A 20,502-nucleotide genomic window follows, 5' to 3' on the forward strand; every position below is an offset into this window, starting at 1 on the left:
GAATGGGGTGGGGGGGGGGTTGGCTTGGCTTGGAGCTCCCTACCTCTCCACTTGCCACGATAGACGGAAGTATATCGGGCCCCAGTCTGTGTGCGTGGAGACAGCTGTGTGGCAATGCAGAGAGACAGCTGGGGAGTGGGGGGGTGGGGGGGGTGGGGAGGCTGTGGTTGCTGGGGACAGGAATCGTCTGCCCCCACAACAAAGCTCATATTTTGGGGAGGCAGCTGTAGCAAAGGAGGCAGGCTAGAGACCATGCACCCCCAAATGGTGTAAATATTCCATAGTACCTGAGCTGGGGAGTTTAGCCTGCCGCCAGCCGGCACCTCGTCTATTTAACTGTGTCACCGGTTTCCCCTCCTGCTCGTGGGTTTCCTTGTAACATGCCCATGAAATAAAGATGAACGGACTCATGGCAAGTATTTGCAAATGGGAAAGGGGCCTACTGGAGAAAACCCTTTGAGGGTTTTCTTTTTAACCTCGTTTTAAGCACAGACTCCAGCCTAACAGACGGTGAACTTTTACATTCAGCACACCTACGGCTTTAGATGGTCAAGTGTGTTGGGGGGGGTGGATGGTTCCCAGCTCTTTGGGGACGGGGATAGGTGCTCAGCCCAACTCTGAAAGGGGAGTCGCCAGCCTTGCACTGACATGGTTTCTTTTAGGGGACGGATATGGGACAACACCCTTTGCTCTTCATGGGGACTTGGGTTCAAAGGCCAACCAGCCCCTCTGCCCTGCTCCGGACTGTGGGATACCCCAATCCTCCTGTCCTGTTAAAGAGAAGGGTTTCGGGGGGACTCTCCAGCAGAGGAGACCTTCCGGTACTTTACCCCTTCGGATCCTGCTAATCCTCACCCCCAATGCACATTGCTCCACATGTCATTTCCATTTAACTGCTTTGCAAGCCAATTTGCCCTGTCCTAATGCAATTTGCTGAGGACAGTGAGGGAGCAGAGAGGGCAGCCTGCAGTGCCCTCCCTTTATCAGTGGGTCCCTGAAGAGGGTCGCTGGGCGGACAGAGGGGAAAGGCTCTTTCAGGTAATGCAGGTGGAAGAAGGGACAAGAAAAACAACCTTGCTAAGGCATCTTGACAGATTGCTCTCAGTTTCCTTGGTTCCCTACCCCCTCTCCTCATTCCACTCCCCACCCCCCCTCCAGACCCCCCAGGCCAAGGAGGAGAGATCACAGGTAATTAGTTCAAACGGTGCTGTGCGAGGTGAAGGGGAAGTTAATGAATTCTCCTCTCTTGCCAGGAGGTCAGAGGAGAGAGGGCTGCTGCGAGCAACTCCAGGAGCTTTCCGGGGTGATTGCACAAAAGTTGTGCATTTCAATTAGGAATGGCTGAATTCCTCCAGCCACAGCTATCTCTTCCGGGGCTCTGTTGCTCTGTTGAAGGCCCCAGAATCCAAGGCCTGCCCAGAGGGAAGAATGAAGTTTCAAGGTCTGGGAAAGAAGCCCAGCAAGACAGGAGCCTGCTCCTGTGTGGGGAGGGGAGGGCTAAACCTGACTCCTAGTCCTAAAAGCCCAGCCCAGCCCAGCCCAGATACCTATCTTACTCAGCGGGTCATAGACCCTGTCCACCGTGCTTAGGAATACCAGGAAGGGAATGAATGGATCTCACAATTTTTGTGGGTTCCTCTGATCTGCCAGGCCCCTAAAGCCACTGCCGTGAGCTCCAGCTGGCAGCCCCCCGACTTCAAACTGGTCTTGTCCCTGCTAGATCCCTTCCATAGGCGCTTCTGGCATGCCACTGTTACCCTAGGATCTTACATTCCTACAGGAGACCTGATCAGATTCCACTGCCCATTTCATGGGGCTCTCATTCCTAGCCTCTTAACTGACTTAACTGCTTCCAAGTCTTTTACCCACCCCCTCCCCCATGATCTATCACTCAGAGCTGAGTTTGAGCAGGCAGCTCCTGCTAAAGCAAGGGTCATGCCAAACAGGTGGACATTTGCCACGGTCCTGGAATGGCAGTTTCTGGCGACTCTCTTCTTGCCCATCCAGACCATGAGTACCATTTATAGAGACTACCTGTGGGATGGAGAAAGAGAGCTAGAATGTTCTAAGATCCCTACATCACTTGTGGGGTGGGGCAAGAAGGAACACTTGGAGGGAAATCTTTTCAAATGGTTTGTAAGGAGCTTTTCCCACCCTGGGCAAGCTCCTACCTCAGCCCCCAATCCTCCCGGGCTGCTCAAACCAGAGGATGGTGCCGATGGGTGCTTGACCACGAGGGAGCACGGAGAGGGTCATGGAGCACTTCTCCCCACTCAGTGCCTTGAAATCGCTCCCTGAACCTCGGGGACCCCGCGCAGACGATGCATTCCCCTTCCATTCCCGAGTCCCCCCGATCGGAAGGAACAGCTAGCGGCCGCCAGGGACTCCGGCACCAGAGTGAACGCCCCCAAATGGAGCGTTGGCCACAGTGGCCTCGGGCTCCCTTTGCTCCTGCCACCGAGGCCCGCTTTGGGCGCCAGCTCTCGGGACAGCCCCGCCGCCTCCGTGCTCCCGAAAGCCGCAGAGTGCCAGCAGGTGCGTGCCTGAGCCGCGCCGCGGAGCGCCCTCGCCGCCAGGAGCCTGTGGCCGGCGGGGAAGCCGGGGGCTGGAGGCGGCGGCTCCGAGTCCGCCCGCACCCGCGCGCACGCCGCGTTCCGGCCCGCGAAAGTGGCCGAGCCCGCGCGGGGACTCGCGCGCCGCAGCCGAGCCCCGGGGCTCGGGCCCGGGACCCCGACCAGGCAGACGGCCGCGGCAGCGGCGCGCGCTCGGGGGAGAGGGGCGGAGGGCGCCGGCGACTCGGAGCGCCCGGCCCCAGGAGCCGCTTACCCAGCTCGGCGACGTCGGTCTGTCCTTCCGCTCTCGGCCCGTCCGCCTCGGCCGCCGGCTGCCGAGGGTGGCGCGCTGCCCCTTTCGCTGCCCGCAGCTCCCAATCACGGGGACGACCAAATCCACATGGAGTCCAAATTCATTAAAATCCACGTCCAGCCGCCAGCCACTTATCTGTATTCCTGAAGTGGCCCCTCGGTCTCCGGTCCGCGCGCCCCCCAGTCCCCCGTCGCCCCGCAGCAGCCCCGCGGCGCGCTGTCGCCGGCTCGCGGGGGGAACCCGGAGGCGCCGAGGGGGCGTGTGGGGGTGGCTGGCGGTGTCTCTCTTGGGGAAGCAGCAGAGCCCCGGCTGCCTTCAGATTTTTCCAGCGCGACTTTACGGGCTCCTCTGACATCAGCAAGCCCGGCGCTTCCTTCCCTTCTTGCTCCCCGGTTCGGTCACAGTCCCATTTCCTCCGGGAACCTGGCTTTCTAGAGCTATTTCGGGGCTGGCTCGGCTCGCTCCGGCGCTCGCGCTCCCCACCGCTCCCCAGCTCGCGGGGTCTCTCTCCCGACCGCTCGCCCTCCCGGCTGACAAATTCCCAGCAACTGCGCTCGGCCACCCTCCCGCTCCAGTCTGGCGCGGACGCCGCTGCGCCCGGCAGCTCCGGCTCCCGCGGTGGCGGCGGCGGTGGCGGCGGCGGCGGCGGCGGCGGCGGCGGCGGCTGAGCCCTCAGCGCCGGCCTCCCTATATTACCATGCAGCTCATTATCATAGAGGCCGCGCGCGTTAACCCTCTCCCTGCCGGCCGCGCCCGCCGGGCCGGGGCCGCGCCCGCCGCTGGCACCGCCGCGCCCGCCAGCCCCCCGCCCCTGCCCCCGCCCGCCGGGACTGCCTCCTCCTCCTCCAGCTGTCAACAAAGGAGAATCAGGTTTGGCGCGGGGAGGCCTCCAGGCTGCCCGCCCTGCGCCCAGCTCAGCCCGGACCCGCCGGCCACCTTAAGTGGCCAAGGGGGCAAGGAAAATCTGCCAGGGCCTGGGGATTCGGGTGGAGGCCTTGAGAGCTCAGGTGGTTTAGCCCCGGGTGCGAGGAGCTCAGGACTCAAGCAGAGTAGGTGAGGGCAGTGAGGATGTGCTTCCCCCCCCCCCCGGCATCACCTGTCACCCCCCCATTCCTGCACACACACACACCCCGCTTCTTCATCTTTAATATAAGTGAGGGGTGAGTGGGGAGGAAAGGGCCTTGGCTAATGAGGTTGAGAAGAAGGTCTCGGAATTGGTGGGAGCAAATTTCCTCTGCTGGTGAATTTCAAAAAGCCAACGAGCTGTCAAATGAGGTTTGAAGTTGTTGTTATTAATTATTATTTTCATAATGCAAAGATGAGCCTTGCTCTGAAGCTCGAGCTTCCAGCTCTGTTAGGGATCCTGGGCATCTGGCATGCGTGGGGGGGGGGGGGTGGGGGTAGGGGGGGACGGACCAGAGAGGCGCTTTCCAGATTCAGGCTCTGGGAGCTTGCCTGGTAGGGGAATCAGAGAGGTGGAGGTAAGATAACTTATTTTAATAACCTAAGGTGAGAGGTTTCTGGATTCCGGATGGCAATGCCTCGGTGCTTTTACGACTATTGATTCCGTGCCATATAGTCTCAGTAAGTCTGCAGGGCCTGGACTCTGCTTTCCAAAAGAGGCCTGCAAGCTGGACCCCAGTGAGTTCGCAGGATCTGCGTAGTCCCTGCTCGTCATTAGAGCACACTCGAGTTTACTCAACATGTTCAAGTATTCTGATGAGCTGCATCTACTGCCCTCTCGTGGCCACAGTCCTCAGTGGTATAAATAGGAAAAAAAAAAAAAAAAAAAAAAAATCACTCCCGGAAACCCTGGAGGGAAATCGCTTGAAATTCTCAGAGCAGGAGCTTAGCAAAAGGGTTAGAAATTTAGACTCACAGGTGGTCGTGCAAATCGTCCATTCAACACAGTATAGGGTGTGTGTGCAGGAATATTTAGACGTTACTTCATCTACAGAAATTAGCTAATGCTTCAAAAGTTTTTTCACCGTTGTCATTAGCTGAAATTTGTGTCCCTGTGACTTTCACCGGTGTCTCCTGGTTGTGTCCTGGGGAGCCACCCAGAATCTGTCTAAGCTGTTTTCCCTGATCCATACCTGCTTTTTTCTTTGAACTTCTTTAGCATTTCTTGTTGGCACCCCTCCAGGCAATTATCGTAAGTTACCCTGTATTATTATTTATTTCTCTTTATAAGTAGATCTTGTCTCCCCATCCAGACAGTCTGGTCTACCCTCTTATCTCTGAGCAGACTGTATGTAAACCACAATTTAGTAAAGAATATGATTTGAAGATGGTGGAAGATTTTGGAGCAACATTTCTCCCATTTGTTGCATACATGGAACATCAGTCTGGCCACTACACCCAAGAGAGCCAGAGGTAGGGTTGAAAATATCCAGCTGATAAAGCTTGAGGCTGAAAATTAGGACCTTCTGGTTTTAAATCAAATGCTGTGTGACCCTGGAAGGGGGGGGGGTCACATCTCTTCCCCATGCTTCAATTTAATCACATCTTGGGAAGATTAATATACAATTTAAATAATTGTTTCATACCATCTCCCCCATCCACAGTCCAGAAATAAATCCTAGAATGAAGAGTAAGAAAGAATAAAATGAAACAGACCCCTCCGCTCACTCTATCCTTCATCCTTAGTCTCCCCTATGCTTCCCGAATGAAGACAGAGGAAGACAGAAGGAAGAGAGAGAGAAGACAGGTATGAGAACACGGCGGGGGCAGCGTGACACAATGTCACCAAGCTTCCTCATTGTCACTGGACTTGGTCTAAGATCTGAGTCCTGTGAGGTGATGGGAGTACTTGTGGTCAGGATAACAGAAGAACGCTAACCCGGTCCACTGGGCAGTGCCCTGGATGAAGCATACTTAACACTTCTGGGCCTCAGTATGTCCACCTGTAAGATGGGAATTTCTACCTTTAATCTTCAGATATTTGGTGGACTTAAAATAGATCCATGTAAAAGTGCCAGAAGAATTCATCGTATCATTAAAATGGAAAGATTTGTTCATATTTTTAGTCCCAATAGGCTAGAACAAATATGGGTCTTATTAGTGAAGCACGTAATTATGACAATATATCTTGGGAATTAAAAAAAGAACAACTCGAGTTCAAGTTTGTATTTAAATATAACACCCCATGCGGCAATGACAATATACATGAGCCTTTGGTCTTTAAAGGTGCTCCAGTAAGCACATCCCTTTGATCACTGGGTATTCATTCATACATTCTACAAATACTATTTATCAACAATAAGTTTATGAGATTTCTTCCTTTAATGGAATTGTATACCATACATGATGATCTCTTCCACACGTATTTTTTTTTTTCATTTTTTTTTTTCAACGTTTATTTATTTTTGGGACAGTGAGAGACAGAGCATGAACGGGGGAGGGGCAGAGAGAGAGGGAGACACAGAATCGGAAACAGGCTCCAGGCTCTGAGCCATCAGCCCAGAGCCCGACGCGGGGCTCGAACTCACGGACCGCGAGATCGTGACCTGGTTGAAGTCGGACGCTCAACCGACTGCGCCACCCAGGCGCCCCTGTATTTATTTATTTATTTATTTTTTAAGAAATCGTGCTAATAATCGTGCTAATAGGTTCCATGCCCTCAGATCTGTGTCTTTCAGGAACTCAAGTTTCCCGGTATCTGTCTGGCCCTTAATGTCTTCTTCCTCATCCTGTCCAGCCGATGTCAAACCCATAGCCCTTGGGGACTCACAGAGCCTTTGCCAATGCCTTGTGGTCCATCCTTACTTCTGCAAGGACAGATAGTCACAGCCTAGCACAGTTCCGGGCAAGTAGTGGGTGCTTAATAAATACTTACCAAATGAATGGATGAAGCGATGGATGGATGGATGGGCACCTGTTGGTCTTATGCCAAATCGTCATCTTTAGAAAATCCTTATAAGCTCAACAGGGGTCTCCTCCACCCTGACCCACCCACCCCTGCCATGGCCACAGTGCTCCTGGAAACTCACCCCTACAAAGTCATCTGTGGCTGCTGCATTATCACTCCAGGCCCTAGGACTCTTCTTCTCTTGTCACTAGATGGGTGACTTGGGGAGGAGGATCAGATAAGTGGTAAAGGACGGGGCAACAGCATTCTAGAAATGGAGCTGAGTTTTCTCTGGGAGAAGTGAGTCAGTCTTTCTCCTGCAGAGGGCAAGTCTGGCTGAGCAGGCCTCCTTAGGCCCTTGAAGGCGGGCCGCCGACTTTGGGGAGAAGGAACCCAAATGGGCCACCAGCCGATCCCCAGAGGGAGTCCTGTCTCTGCCGCAGCACCAGCTCCAGCCCCACAAATAGATGCCAGCGCGGTAGCCCCTCGAATCACGGGAGGTATTTTTGGTGCTGGAAGCCAGCCACACTTTGGCAGGCTTTCAGCATGAAGTCGGCTCCCTTTCAGAGGTGGGAGGGGGGTGGCAAGCCATCAGCGTTTTGCATGGGAACGCTGCCCGCCAGTGTGTGTGCGCATATATTTAGGGTGCCTTGAGTGTGATGGGGGCTGGGCCTGGGACGCTGCGTGACCGGAGGACCGGTGGTCAGAGGTCAGGGGCTCATGCTTGCCAACGGGTGACACTTGGGCGGTGCATGGTCTGTAGCCAGGGTTGCACGTAGCTCCCAAAGTTGAGGTCCCCGATGCCGCCACCAACTCGAGCTGTGTCTACTCCAGCATCATCTTTCACCTGCCCTGACCCTGAGACTTCCCATTTCAAGGCAGGGACACGCTTCCCTTGTGGGGGGGCTGCTCTGTCTCCCACGCTGTGCTACACCTTCGCTCGGCAGACGCTGTGGGGCAGCCACAGCGCAGAAGCAGCAGCCTCCTCTGCCCCCCACATTGTTGGGAACAAAGGGATTGGTCTGATGGGCCAAACCAGAGTGTGTGGGCCAAGTCCGTGAATGGAGGAGAGGCCGCTGGGGTGCCAGAGTGCTGAGCCCCGGGCTGGGCGGTGGGGACACGGGCCCAGGACGCAGCAGCAGGGCACCTGCTCCGGGATCCTCAGTACCATTCATAAAGATGTCACCCCCCTCTCGCCTCCCCTCTCATCTCTTCACAAATCCTGCTTTCCTGTGTACTTTAAACAGTAGCGAGCCTGTTAAGGCTCCAGATCAAACAAGGCAGGATTTCACTCTTTTTCTCGCTAAACCTCGCACAAGCTGAGCTTATGTCCTGTATACCTCGCCCTCTTTCCCTAAGCCCCCTCCCCGCCCCCACACATCGAGTATGCTGCTCTGAGAGGAGAATGTTCTCTGTGAGGCCCAACCAATTGCAGCCTACACCTACCTAATGATTCCCTGGAACAATCTGCAAGAATCCTGCGAATGGGCAAGGTAAGGGGTCAGGGCAGGAGTGTGGACCGCTGCTGGGCATCGAGCGCGGAGGGTGAGGGCTGGGTGAGGTCCTCTGCTCATGACTTTGGCTGCTGCTCTGCGCCTGGCACTGAGAGTCTGACAAAGGGCCTTCCTCCTCTATTCTTTCTAAGAGATTCCAAAAAGAGGAGATACCGTCGATTGGGTCACATAATCCCTGGCGAAGCGTCTCGGTGCCTCCCTTTCCTCATCTAGAAAGTGGAAACAATATCCCGTGCCTTGTCTCCTCTGCTTCACAAGAATCAAATAAGATACTGGCTGTGAATCCGAGAGAGTCATGCAAGCATATGGGGACGTTGTCTTAAAATCTAGAAGCTTCTTCCAGAGCCAAACTTACTTCTCCACTGCTGTTAACTGTAGTTCATTCTCTTGTTTGGTTTTCCAGGGAAAAGAACTGGGCTCCTTAGAAGTACCCTTTTGCTTACGGGGTGGCTGCATCGTCTCCCTATCACTTTGGGGCTCTTTCCCTCCCACGTCTCTGCTGGGAAATGCTACAGGTCAAAAGAGACTCTCCCACTTACCTTCCCCCATGGAGTCACAAGACACACCCACATTGGAGTTGGCACTCACTGCCGGGCAGTGCACACACACCCACACCTTCCAGGCGGGCAGAGAAGAGCGGGAGCGGCCAGGGTGCCCCCGTGAACACTCCTCTACTGTGTAGGAATTAGAATGGCATGGACCCTGGTGGCCCGAGATGTATTACAAAGTTACATTTTGGGGGGTCCTTCCCTGCTTGCTGGCCAGGAAGCCCCGCACTGCCCTCCCTGGCTTCGGTGGCCCAGGATGGTTCAGGTGCCAGTCGCTCTCAGAGCTTCGGCTGGAACTGAGCTGGCCAGGCTCTCTGAGGGATTCAGTCTGATGGCGGCGGGCACGCCCGGGGCCATGGGAGTGAGGCTGGATGAAGCCAGCGCAGTTGGTCCCTTTGAGATCCGAAACTCTCAGAACCGATAGGAAGTGATCATTTCCCTCAGGTTTCTTTATTTAGATTAAATGATACCTTCCCTTGTTGCTTACGGTCACCCAAGTAGAATGGGAAGGGCCGGCTTGGGCGGGTGCCTGCCCTGTTCCCACCACGGTGCTTGGCAGAACACCCACATGCGGCCTCATCCCCACAAACCTTTCCAGGTGAGTACTATCGGCCCATTTTACAGATGCAGAACCTGGCGACCTGCAAGTCAAGCCGCGGGTCCCGAGGCCACCCGGGTAGCACATGGTGTGATCAGAGCCTGAACCTCGGTTTGCCGGACACCCATCTTCTCCAGTTTTGTTGTCTGGCGAGGAGGCGAAGGTGACGAAGACGTGAGAGTCCGTACCTCCAAGGCCGGGAAGTGGGAGCCTCGGGGCTTCTTTGCGCCCAATGCCCTGCCCACCAGGGGCTGGGAGTCCCTGCAGCAGGGGGGGGGGGGCTCCTGCAGTTTCACGCTGAGTCACAGAAAGCTTCAGCCCGACTGAGGGTCAGGAGTGTCATTGTCTCTTGCACAGGAGAGCATGTTGTGGCTGTTCTCGTGATTAGTATAAACAATCATACTAATGAGTTCAATTCTTCCCCCATGTTCCAGGGTGTGTGTGTTTCACAATGAGAGCCGGCCCAGGGGAACCAAGTTGCCGGCACGTGCAAATCCCCGCTAGCTTCTGTCACCTCTGCCCTGCACAACACCACGTAGGTGGCCACGCCTGCCTTTCAAAGTAATGGCATAATCGGGTGCCACGGGTGTCGCCCCCACCCCTTAGAGAGGGCCTGCCAGACCGTCTTCGTGGGAACCCACAGGCAGCAGGGTGAGAAAAACACCAGTGTCTGCCTTTTCCTGATTGCACCTGTGCCCTACAAACCCCAACAGAATTGAACTTACATCTCTTCCTAATTAGGGGAGAAAGAAAGACAAGAATGATAGCAGAAGAATTTCTTCTCGCCTCTAACGGCAGGCTCTTCAGGGACAGAACATTTTCCTCTCCTTCCGTCTGCCCCCAGCCTCTGGCTTCTCTTTCCGGACTGGTATGTGGGGTCCCTAACATAGCGGCCAGCCCCGCCACGGGTCGGGAGCCCGGGTGTGCTAACGCTGGCCCTGGGGGCCTGTCTCTGGGTTGCTGTCAGGCAGGGCAGAGCAGCAGCTGGCGGGGGCAGTCTGGGAGGACTCAAGCCAGACATGCGGGGGACTGCTCCAGGGCCCTGCAGGGGTGGGTAGGTGGGACCTCACCCGGAGAGGAGGCTGTCGGAGGGTCAGATGCGTTGCCCTGATGCAAAAATAAAGAAACCCACTGCTTAAGTGACTCCAATACCCTGCCAGCCAGGCGCAGATCGCAGTGCCTGCTTCAATGCCGTAGATTTAGGACAGGGTGTGAACCATCGAGGTCTGAAAAGAAAAACCCAGAAGTGGCGCGAGCTCTTGGCCAGCATCCTCACCGACTTCACCAAACAGGGAACAGGCACTGGAATAAGACCCTTTAACATTGCTTCCTGTCTTCCGAGTTTTGAATTCCTAGCAGGAAAGACCCATGCTTGTTATTACCCCTTTTGTGAAACAGCCTCTCGCCGGATGTCCCGGGTAGAGTGTGACACGGGAAGGAAAGAAGGCAAGAGCAATGCTCTGTGTCTGTCTTTCTCTTCTGACTTTCCTCCTCCTTCCCTCTGGGGTCACAGCACGGTTTTTGGTTTTTATTTGTTTAGGCTTTCTGAAATGGCTTCTATTTACGAGATCTAAATGAAAAGACTGTTATTTCCAGCAAAAGCCAGAGGTTGGAGCCCCCTCCCTCGGGAGTCGGGAGATCTGGGTTCCGATCCTGCCTCTGCCATTCCCCCCACCTTGCGTGAGTCCCCTCCCTCTCTGGCCCCGGTGCCCCCCTCCGGAAGAAGCAAGAATTAGACCTCATGTTCTCCCCTCTCCTAGCACAGCTGTACTGTCACTCCACCTCTCTCCCTGGGGAAGAGAGGAAGGATGGGGACACACAGAAAGCCCCCTTGTAATGGCTAAGAAAGCCCAGTGCCCAAAACATTGACGAGGGAGTGCAATGCAGGGACAGAGCTGAGAAATAGGGTTTTGCCTTTGAATTGTCTCGAGTGCGATGATTTCTCTCTCCGCCTGCCTTTGATAAACTCTTCTGTTCGAGGCTCTGGTGTTATGAATCTTCCTGAGTCACGGGTGGCTCCAGCCCCTTCGATCCATTCAGCTGACAATATTTCCTGGTGTTTCAAAGGTGGAGAGTAGGGGAGGATCAGGTATCATATATTCACCTTCTCTCTTCTTCCCCCACCCCCTGGAGCTCCTGTCTTACCCACGGGATTCCTATTTTGCATGGTTCTGCAAAGTCCTGGCTTCAGGGCGAGTCCCAGCCCAGGCTGTCGCCTGGGGTGAGGAGCCCCAGGTCCTGGCCTCCTGGAGAAGCTGAGAGCAGAAAGCCTTCTTAGGTTTCGCGGGGAACATCACTCCCCCCTGGTGGAGTGACGGGGAACTTTCCTGGCTTCCATAAAGCTGGGCAGCCTGGCGGAGGTACCTCGCTGCAGTTTTCAGTGTGGCTAATGATTATTACCCCGTATTAATCACGACAGGGGAAGACTTGCAGGCCGTTATTTTGAAATGATGGGCTCCAGTCAGTGACTACGTGTGACAGCAAAGGGGAAACATCAGCTCCGGGGAGCCCCCACGTAAATGGGGGGTTGAATGAAAGATCAGGAATAACAGAATGTACATTTAGTTCCATTTTCCTCCCTAAAAGGGCCCCGTCAGAGTAATTTCCCCTTCCGTGCACTATACCTTGCCATTATTTACAACATCTTGGGAGGATAAAACGTAAAACAAAGCTGGACCCCCTCCTCATCGCCCATCCCCTCCCCCCTCCCCTCTCGCCCGTCCCCCCACCCCCCCCCCCCCCCCATCAATTGTGTCTCTTTCTGGAGTTTGGCAAACACAGCGACTTCCTCCTGCTGTGCTTTCGGTGGAGTTGAAATGAATGTGGCTCTAGTTATATTTTTTCCCTTAATCATTCTTTTTCTTTTTTGCTGGAGAGCATTTTCACGAAGCACAATCACAGAGGAACAGAATGTCCTGATGTTTGGGTGAACAGCATGCATTTCTTTCCTTTTCTCTTCCCTTGAATAAAAATAACACCCATAACCATAATATCAGAGGATATGGAGGCCATCTTTCAAGGTTTTTCAGCATCTTTTTTTTTTTTTTTTTTTAAATTTTTTTTTTTTTTTTCAACGTTTATTTATTTTTGGGACAGAGAGAGACAGAGCATGAACGGGGGAGGGGCAGAGAGAGAGGGAGACACAGAATCGGAAACAGGCTCCAGGCTCTGAGGCATCAGCCCAGAGCCCGACGCGGGGCTCGAACTCCCGGACCGCGAGATCGTGACCTGGCTGAAGTCGGACGCTTAACCGACTGCGCCACCCAGGCGCCCCGGTTTTTCAGCATCTTGCCCTACCCTCTGTGCACAACCTATTTCCAACTTCTCCTACCCACCTGCTGCAGGCGTTCGGGTTCTCCGTCAGTTCCTTGAAATCGCTAAGCTCATTTTATGCCCTGAACTTCTGCCTGTGTTGTTGTCGCTGCAGTCTGGAATGTGTCATTCCCCTCATGTTCCCCCAGCCATCCAATGCCTCAGCAATCTCCGGGACCTTCTCAAGACCCATATCCTTTACAATCTCTTTGCCAACCTTTGCTAAGGGCACTTTATGCTCATACAGAGCATAAGAATTTGCAATCTTGTTCCTACGTTCTGAAAGCTTGGTATAGAAAAGCCACTTAATCAATGTTTGCTGAGTTCCTTCCCTAATGGATCGGCCATTTTTTTTTTTTTTTTTTTTTTTTTTAACCCACTTTAGAGATGTTAAAGGTAACCTTATCTCAGAGAGGTTAAGTAATGCGTCAATCACATGTCTGGGGAGTGGCAGAGGAGATACTAGAACTCAGATGTTTTAATTCCGGGTCCTGGGTCCTTTCCTGTTCTGCTGTGCTGCATTTCTGTTGCAATCCTCTCTGATCTCTCCTGGTATGAATCTGTGTGCTTAACTTCAGCATTTGGTTTTTCTCATCGGATTGCAAATTCCTTCCGGGCAAGGAACGAGGTATACGTTTCTCTTGGGTCTGACCCTGGAGGTGAAAGTTCTTTACCATCTGTAACCACTTCACCGCAAATTTTCTTCAGTCTGCCCAAAGCCAAACGTGGGAAGATCTTGGTTCTGATGCTGGGGTTTCCTGTGTACATAGATTGACAAACATCCTCATGGATGTTCCTCTATAAGGCTTACCCCAAGAGCCATCCAGCACTGTCCCACTGACCTGGGACTTTCACAGAGCATGATGACACAGGAAATGTCAGGAGGCCCAAGGTCTCCTCCTTTGAGGCATTGGAGATGCCTTTAGTTTCACTGTTACCTGTTCTGCCATCAGGGATGGCCACCAACCCCTCTAGCCTTATTTGTTGTAATGCTTATTTATTTTTGAGAGAGAGAGAGAGAGAGAGAGAGAGAGAGAATGAGTGAGGAAGGGGCAGAGAGAAAGGAAGACACAGAGTCTGAAGCAGGCTCCAGGCTCTGAGCTCCGAGCTGTCAGCACAGAGCCTGATGTTGGGCTCGAACTCACGGACCACGAGATCATGACCTGAGCTGAAGTCGGACACTTAACTGACTGAGCCACCCAGGCGCCCTTACCTCTAGCCTTATTTAAACAAAGTACCATCCTCTCTTCCTTCTTGACTGATGTGCTCAGAAAAAAACCTGATAGAAGACCATGCTAAATTACTTTGCAATTTCTATATCCACCTCATCCCAGGACTTGAGAATCACCTCTGTGCTTTTGATGAGTTTCAAACTCAAACTAAGGCTCACTTGTCTTACCGCAATAATATTTAACAGTTAATATCAATAATTGATATAATAATATGTATCGCCAGTTACCCTGGGCAAAGTTTTCATGTACGTTAGAAGCAGGTAGATATATACCAAAAAGATTGCCGAGTTCAATTGCAGTTGCTAAGAGTATCGATTTCAGAGTGAGTTTGATTCCTGGCTGTTCTGGTACTGATTCCTCTGTGGTCTCAGCAAAATTACTTAACTTCTTGCTAACTTCAGTCTCCCCCCGTGGTAAAGCAGGAAAAGAATGTGAATATCATGGTGTCGTCATGAGCGTGAAACGAGAGTCTTGTAAACCACGGTGTCTGGCACAAGCAAAAGTGCTATTTACAGGGCAGTTACTCTGACAGCCCCTGTCTGTCACTCACTGGTGGCGTGGCCTTGGGGAAGTCAGGTGGCCTCTTTTTCGTCCTCTGCAAAGTGGGCAGCATTGCATCCTGATACGTTTTGGTCTTCAGAAGAACATAAAAAGAGAGGAGGTTGGATAATTGTCCCTGTTTTCAAATGAAACACTGAGGTTTAGGAGATTAAGTGCCTTGCCCAAGGGGATGCAGCTGAGCAATGGAGAAGCCGGGATCAAAACCAGGTCTCCTGAGTCTAGCCCCATGCACTGTTCATGGCGTTGCCTGGGTTGTCCTTCAAGTCTCTGGATGGTTCTATTTCCTTTGAACATATTCCATCCTTACTTTTGGCCACGGTCTCCCACTGGTGTCTGCCTCTTAAGGGCACTGGCATTGCCTTAGAACGACCTGTCTTGGGTAACTCTGTCTAGGAGAACACAGTGACCTTGAGGCTGAGCCCACTGTGCTTTATGACCCTATCTCCCCCTCCCTGCATCGCCCAGAGAGATTTTGCCTCTAATGGCATTAGTGTGTGTCGTCTGCGATGTTGATTGGATTATCTTAATTGTTTGGGAATGAATGGCGCTCCTGAGTCAGGAATCCCAGTTGACAGCCCTGGGGACCGGGGTCTGGTTCCCTTCCCCTAGAGCAAGCACAAAGTACGCCGTTGTTTCCCACTTCCATGGACAAGGAGGAGGAGGAAGGGAGCGGCTGTGCAAGAGAATTTCATAGCATGACAAAACCGTACCCTTTCCTGGGGAGAGGCGAGTCCAGTTGGCGCTTTCTGTACGGGACCACGGTGGCTTTCACACCTCCCCACCTGTCATCTGCAGCCATGCTTCCTTCTCTCTTATGATCAGACCACGTGGCAATCAGTCCAGAGTGATGCTGCCTTATCACCTCCCAACAAAGAAACCCTCACAAATTTCGGACCATAGCTATTGCAGTGGAAAGAGACCCTCCAGGCCATTTGGTCTTACCCTGTGTTAATTTCCTAAGATTTTCAGAACAAACAACCAGGAGCTGGGTGACTGAAAACAACCATTTCTTCTCTCACAGCGCTGGAGGCTAAAAGTTGGAAATCTGGGGTCAGCAGAGCCCTGCTCTGTCTGAAGTCTCCAGGGAAGAAGACTCCCTTGCTTCTGCCAGCTCCTGGTTGTGTCCCCTTGGTCTGTAGCTGCATCATGCCAATTTCTGTCTCTGTCTTCACATAACCATCTTTTCTCCGTGCAAGTGCGTGTGTGTGCATGTGTGTGTTCACATGGCCTCCTTAGAAGGATGCCACTCGTTGGATTTGGGGCCGCCCTAGTCCAGTATGACCTCGTTTGAACTTGATTACAGCTGCAAAGATCTTCTTTCCAAACAAAGTCTTGGCCACGCAGGTGGTCATTCTTTATCTCTTTGAGTCCATCTAATGATAAGGCATTTACCATCTTATAAATTTTAAGAGGCCTAGAATATATTACTAATACTCTTGGCACCTGTTATAGTTTTATAGTACTTGTAGCCTGAAAGATTCTTAAATTCTAGCCTAAATTTTCCCTTTGAACCTTAATCCAGTGCAAGCGATGATTTCTCTGAAAGGCTTGGGCAGAAAGCTTTTCTCTACCACTGACCTCTTTTCCAAAGGCAATATGTGAACAGCCGGGAGGCTCCCATCCCACGTCACAGTTTTGTGTGCGTCCCAGTGAGAGAAAGAGACCCAGAATAATCACAAAAAAATACTCCCGATTAGCATCCCTATAGGACTCTTGCCTTCAAAGCCCTTCTGCCCCCTTCTCTGGCACACATTCAAGTTCACCAGCATGCTTGTCCACCCCCTCTGGTTTCCTTCATCCCCCATAACCTCATTCTTGTGGACTGAATAAATTTTTTGCCTTGCCTCACACTGTAGAAGCCAGAGGGGCCAGAGCGAGCCCTGGATAGTACATGGAGACGGGCGATTGTATCCGTGCTGTGTGCATGTGTGTGCGTGTGTGCGTGCGTGTTTGCACGTGCATGTGTGCACACGCGCGCGTGTGTGTGTGTGCACGTATTGCCCGTGATTGAAAAGAATCTGTTGGGTTTAACGGATGTATTCGATTACCATGATGACTGCCTCCCTGGAACTTTCCCAAACAGCCAGATGTACCAAGCGGACCCCCTCCAGTTTTTGCCTTTGGTTCAAACTGCGGGCTGGGGACAGGGAATAGTGAGGGTTACGTAGGCTGGCACAATGGAAGAAAACCTTAAGCCTTGCTTCTATAGAGCTCAGCTGCCAGCTCCTTCCACGCAGGACACCAATTAGGCTATCTCTGGCCTAGAGAGCCCTGGGGATAGAAGTGACAAAGCAGACCTGGAGAAAGTGGCCCCCTGCCCCTGGCCATCCCACGCACCCACTGCTAGATGATCAAGGAAAATCAAATGGGAGAGCTCATTTAAACTTATTGAAAGAGGACGGGGTTTTCTCAGCCTACCTGCTTCCTCCTCTCAGCCCACGTTGGTTGTCACTCTCTAGACACGGGCCTGGCAATGGCTTTCGTCACTGGAGCTTAGACAAGCGGGCCAGGGTCTGATTCTTGCCTTCTTCATAGTTGCAGACATGTGATACTAGGTCATGTGGCTGAACGAGATGTCAGCGACTCTGACACAGCTTCGTTCATACCACCGGGCACCCAAGCTTGGACTGTTAGCAGTGATGGCCCGAGAGCAGATGAGAGCGGAGATGCCGCCTGGGAACGAAAAAGCCTGACCCGCCAGGAAGGCAGGAAACTAGGATTCTAGGCTTAGCGCTGCCTTTAACTGCCTTTCTGACGCAGGCCACGGTTTTCTTACCTTAAGGATTGGACTAGATCCCTCAGATCCCCCTGGCTCTCAAGTCCCGCCTGGGGATGGAAGTCCCCAGTGGAGGGATGAGAAGATTTGTGGCATCTCTGCCCTCGGGTAATCCTAGGATTGGTGGGGGGGGGGGGGGTGCGGAAAGCAGCTGTTTTGCTAATAGTGACAAGAGCTCTGGGCCAGAAGATCACAAAGCCAGTCTCATCCTAAGTGTTGACAAACTGAGTGACCTTCAAAAGTAATTAACCTTTAGATGCAACCAATTCTCTTTTGAAGGCGTGAACCCACCCTCCAGTCTCCTTCAGGTTTTCTCTGAATAAAATCAAGGTAAATGAAATGACTTGCTAAGTTTTCTTTTCGGCCTTACCAACGCAGAATTGCACCATCTCAAACGGCGGAGGAAAGGATCTGTGAAGAAACATCCCTTGTAAGCACTCGTATGTGCGCTACTGGGATATTTATGTAGAGGGGCATCTGGTCAATGGCTCCCCAACAGGCTGAATAACAGAATCATGGTGTGTTGTCTAATCCAGATTCCAGATTCTTGGTGATCACTTTTGGAGACTCTCTTTTTTTTTTTTTTTTTTAATTTGTAAAAATATTTTTGAGGGGCGCCTGGGTGGCTCAGTCGGTTGAGCATCCGACTTCAGCTCAGGTCGTGATCTCACAGTTTGTGAGTTCGAGCCCCGCGTCGGGCTCTGTGCTGACAGCTCAGAGCCTGGAGCCCGCTTCCAATTCTGTGTCTCCCTCTCTCTCTGCCCCTCTCCCCCTCATGCTCTGTATCTTTCTCTCAAAAAACATTAAAAAAATTTCAAAAAATATTTATTTTTGAGAGAGAGAGATAATGCAAGCAGGGGAGCGGCAGAGAGAGGGACAGAGGATCCGAAGCAAGCTCTGTGCTGACAGTGGGGCTCGAACTCACGAACCATGACATCATAACCTGAACAGAAGTCAGACACTCAACCAACTGAGCCACCCAGGCGCCCCATTGGAGTTTCTGATCCAGTGGGTCTTGGGCACAACTTGACAATCTATACTTTATTTATTTTTTTTTTAATTATTTATTTATTTATTAAAAAAAAATTTTTTTTTCAACGTTTATTTATTTTTGGGACAGAGAGAGACAGAGCATGAACGGGGGAGGGGCAGAGAGAGAGGGAGACACAGAATCAGAAACAGGCTCCAGGCTCTGAGCCATCAGCCCAGAGCCTGACGCGGGGCTCAAACTCACGGACCGCGAGATCGTGACCTGGCCGAAGTCGGATGCTTAACCGACTGCGCCACCCAGGCGCCCCGACAATCTATACTTTAAAAAAAAACTGAAAAAGCGGAATGGGTAATTTGGGTGCTTATCCAGGGCTAATAAGCACTGATGTATGCATCCAGTCCAACAAATTTTCTTTAAGGCTGTGGCTGCATGGAATATTTGAAAAAAAAATGCATAAGGGCTGCTCTGGCCTTGGCTTTCTAGGAAATCCTAGCAACTTTTGCTACCAAGGGAAGCAGACATAAATGCTATAAACTGTAATCAGGTAAAACTCAGAATCAGAATAGAGAAATGAAGAATCAGAAAGGAGGCTAGCTGTAAACAATTAATGTGACCACACCGGTGTATTGTCAGGCAGGATATATTTCTGGCTGTAATCAATCTGATGAATACTCTATTCTGGTGGTACGGCCTCTGGGGAATAATACTGGAGTGGAATCTAGAAAAATGAGGATACAAATGTATCTTTGTATTTGTTTAGATGAAAGTAATTATAGAAGGATAAACTGATAAAAGATCGTAAAAATACCATGTTAACCTTTAGAGGGAAGGACAGAACAGAAGAGAGGAGGCCAAGGCAGGCACGAGGATTCTTCGAATAAACCATGTTTTATAGACTTGTCTTCGGAATTGTGTAAATATTTCTGCATAATTTTAAAACACAGAATATGAGAAAAGCAACCCCTGAAAATTTAGAAAGTAAAATGAAAGGAAAAAAAAAAAAGAATTTAAATGTATATCCAGTTGGAGCATAACCACACCAAGGAAGCATTTCAAGTAACTTAACACACACACACACACACACACACACACACACACACACACGCATATATTTTTTGTATCCCTAGTGGGATATGCCCTAAGAATGAAAAGAACTACAAAATGAAAGAAACCCTTGAGCTGTTTTTAGCAACCATATTGTTGTTTTGAATTTGCAGGGTCCGTAAACCTGTACGTTGTATACACACATTGTTTGGTGTGTATGTGTTGGTATAAACACAATTACATGAATGTTACTGAGAACAGGGATTTTTATTAAGGGAGAAAGGACATACAGATGTGAGATGATTGAGGCGAAGAAACACCTGTGGCTCTGCATTTGTACCGGAAATGTTATTATGAGATCACAATCTATATTATCCTTTGAAAAATGCATGTTTACTGGCTCTCCGTATGGAAAAGACCTAAAAATAATGAACAGTTCAGTAGCCTGGAACAGCCCTGGCTCCCAGATTATATTTTCTAAATACCATTTTCTCTTAAAAGGGAACAAGATTTCTCAAAGAAAGGCCTAGTCCAGATCCAGCGCGGGAAATATACAAGATGAGCTTGAAATATCTTGTTGTACCGGAAAGCAAGCTAAATATTAAACCCTACTAGCGTCATGCCAGGAGGACTCAGGATCCTACTAAATTAGATTCTCTCTGACTGGAGATGGGAGAGTTCAAGCACCGAATGGATAATAACTCCAAAAGACTGAAATTCACAACAAATATATTCACATTCGTGAGTTTATAAGGATACCTCTGTTGGTGATTGGAGGAACCACCTCATTATTTTTGAATTAATAAATAAAAGGGAAACAAATCAAGCATTTATCCTGCTTCTCATATGTAGTTTGCATTTCAGGTCTATGATGAGGGGAAGTGTCTCTTTATAAAAGTATTACAGACAACAAACAAGGACGCATTGAGTTTTCAGCCCCTAATTGGGGTTTCCAGGTTTAGCAAATAAACAGATAGGGCTCCCAGTTAACTACACATTTCAGATGAACAACAAATAATTGCTTAGTACAGGTATATTTGGGATATACTTCCACTAAACACTAGTTTGCTGTTTATCTGAAATTGAAATGTACCTGGGAATCCTACATTTTATTTGCCAAGCTGGCATTGAGTTAACAAATCTAGACGATGATCGTTGATACTCCTAACATCACAACAAAAGAACCAGCCAGACACTGCGAACCTCCTCAT

General features: G+C 51.1%; 1 protein-coding gene across 5 annotated transcripts in view; it reads right to left on the reverse strand.

Annotated features, from left to right (window-relative positions):
• PLXNA2 (plexin A2) overlaps nucleotides 1–3,507 on the reverse strand; it is a 208,843-nt gene extending 205,336 nt beyond the window's left edge. For all 5 annotated transcript variants that reach the window (XM_045456756.1, XM_045456757.1, XM_045456758.1 and 2 more), the window contains exon 1: nucleotides 2,827–3,507. The gene's annotated coding sequence lies outside the window, so the exon portion shown is untranslated. The remainder of the gene's footprint in view (nucleotides 1–2,826) is intronic.
• Nucleotides 3,508–20,502: the final 16,995 nt, after the last annotated feature.

This window comes from Leopardus geoffroyi, chromosome C3, assembly GCF_018350155.1.
Source record: "Leopardus geoffroyi isolate Oge1 chromosome C3, O.geoffroyi_Oge1_pat1.0, whole genome shotgun sequence".
Taxonomy (NCBI): Eukaryota; Metazoa; Chordata; class Mammalia; order Carnivora; family Felidae; genus Leopardus; species Leopardus geoffroyi.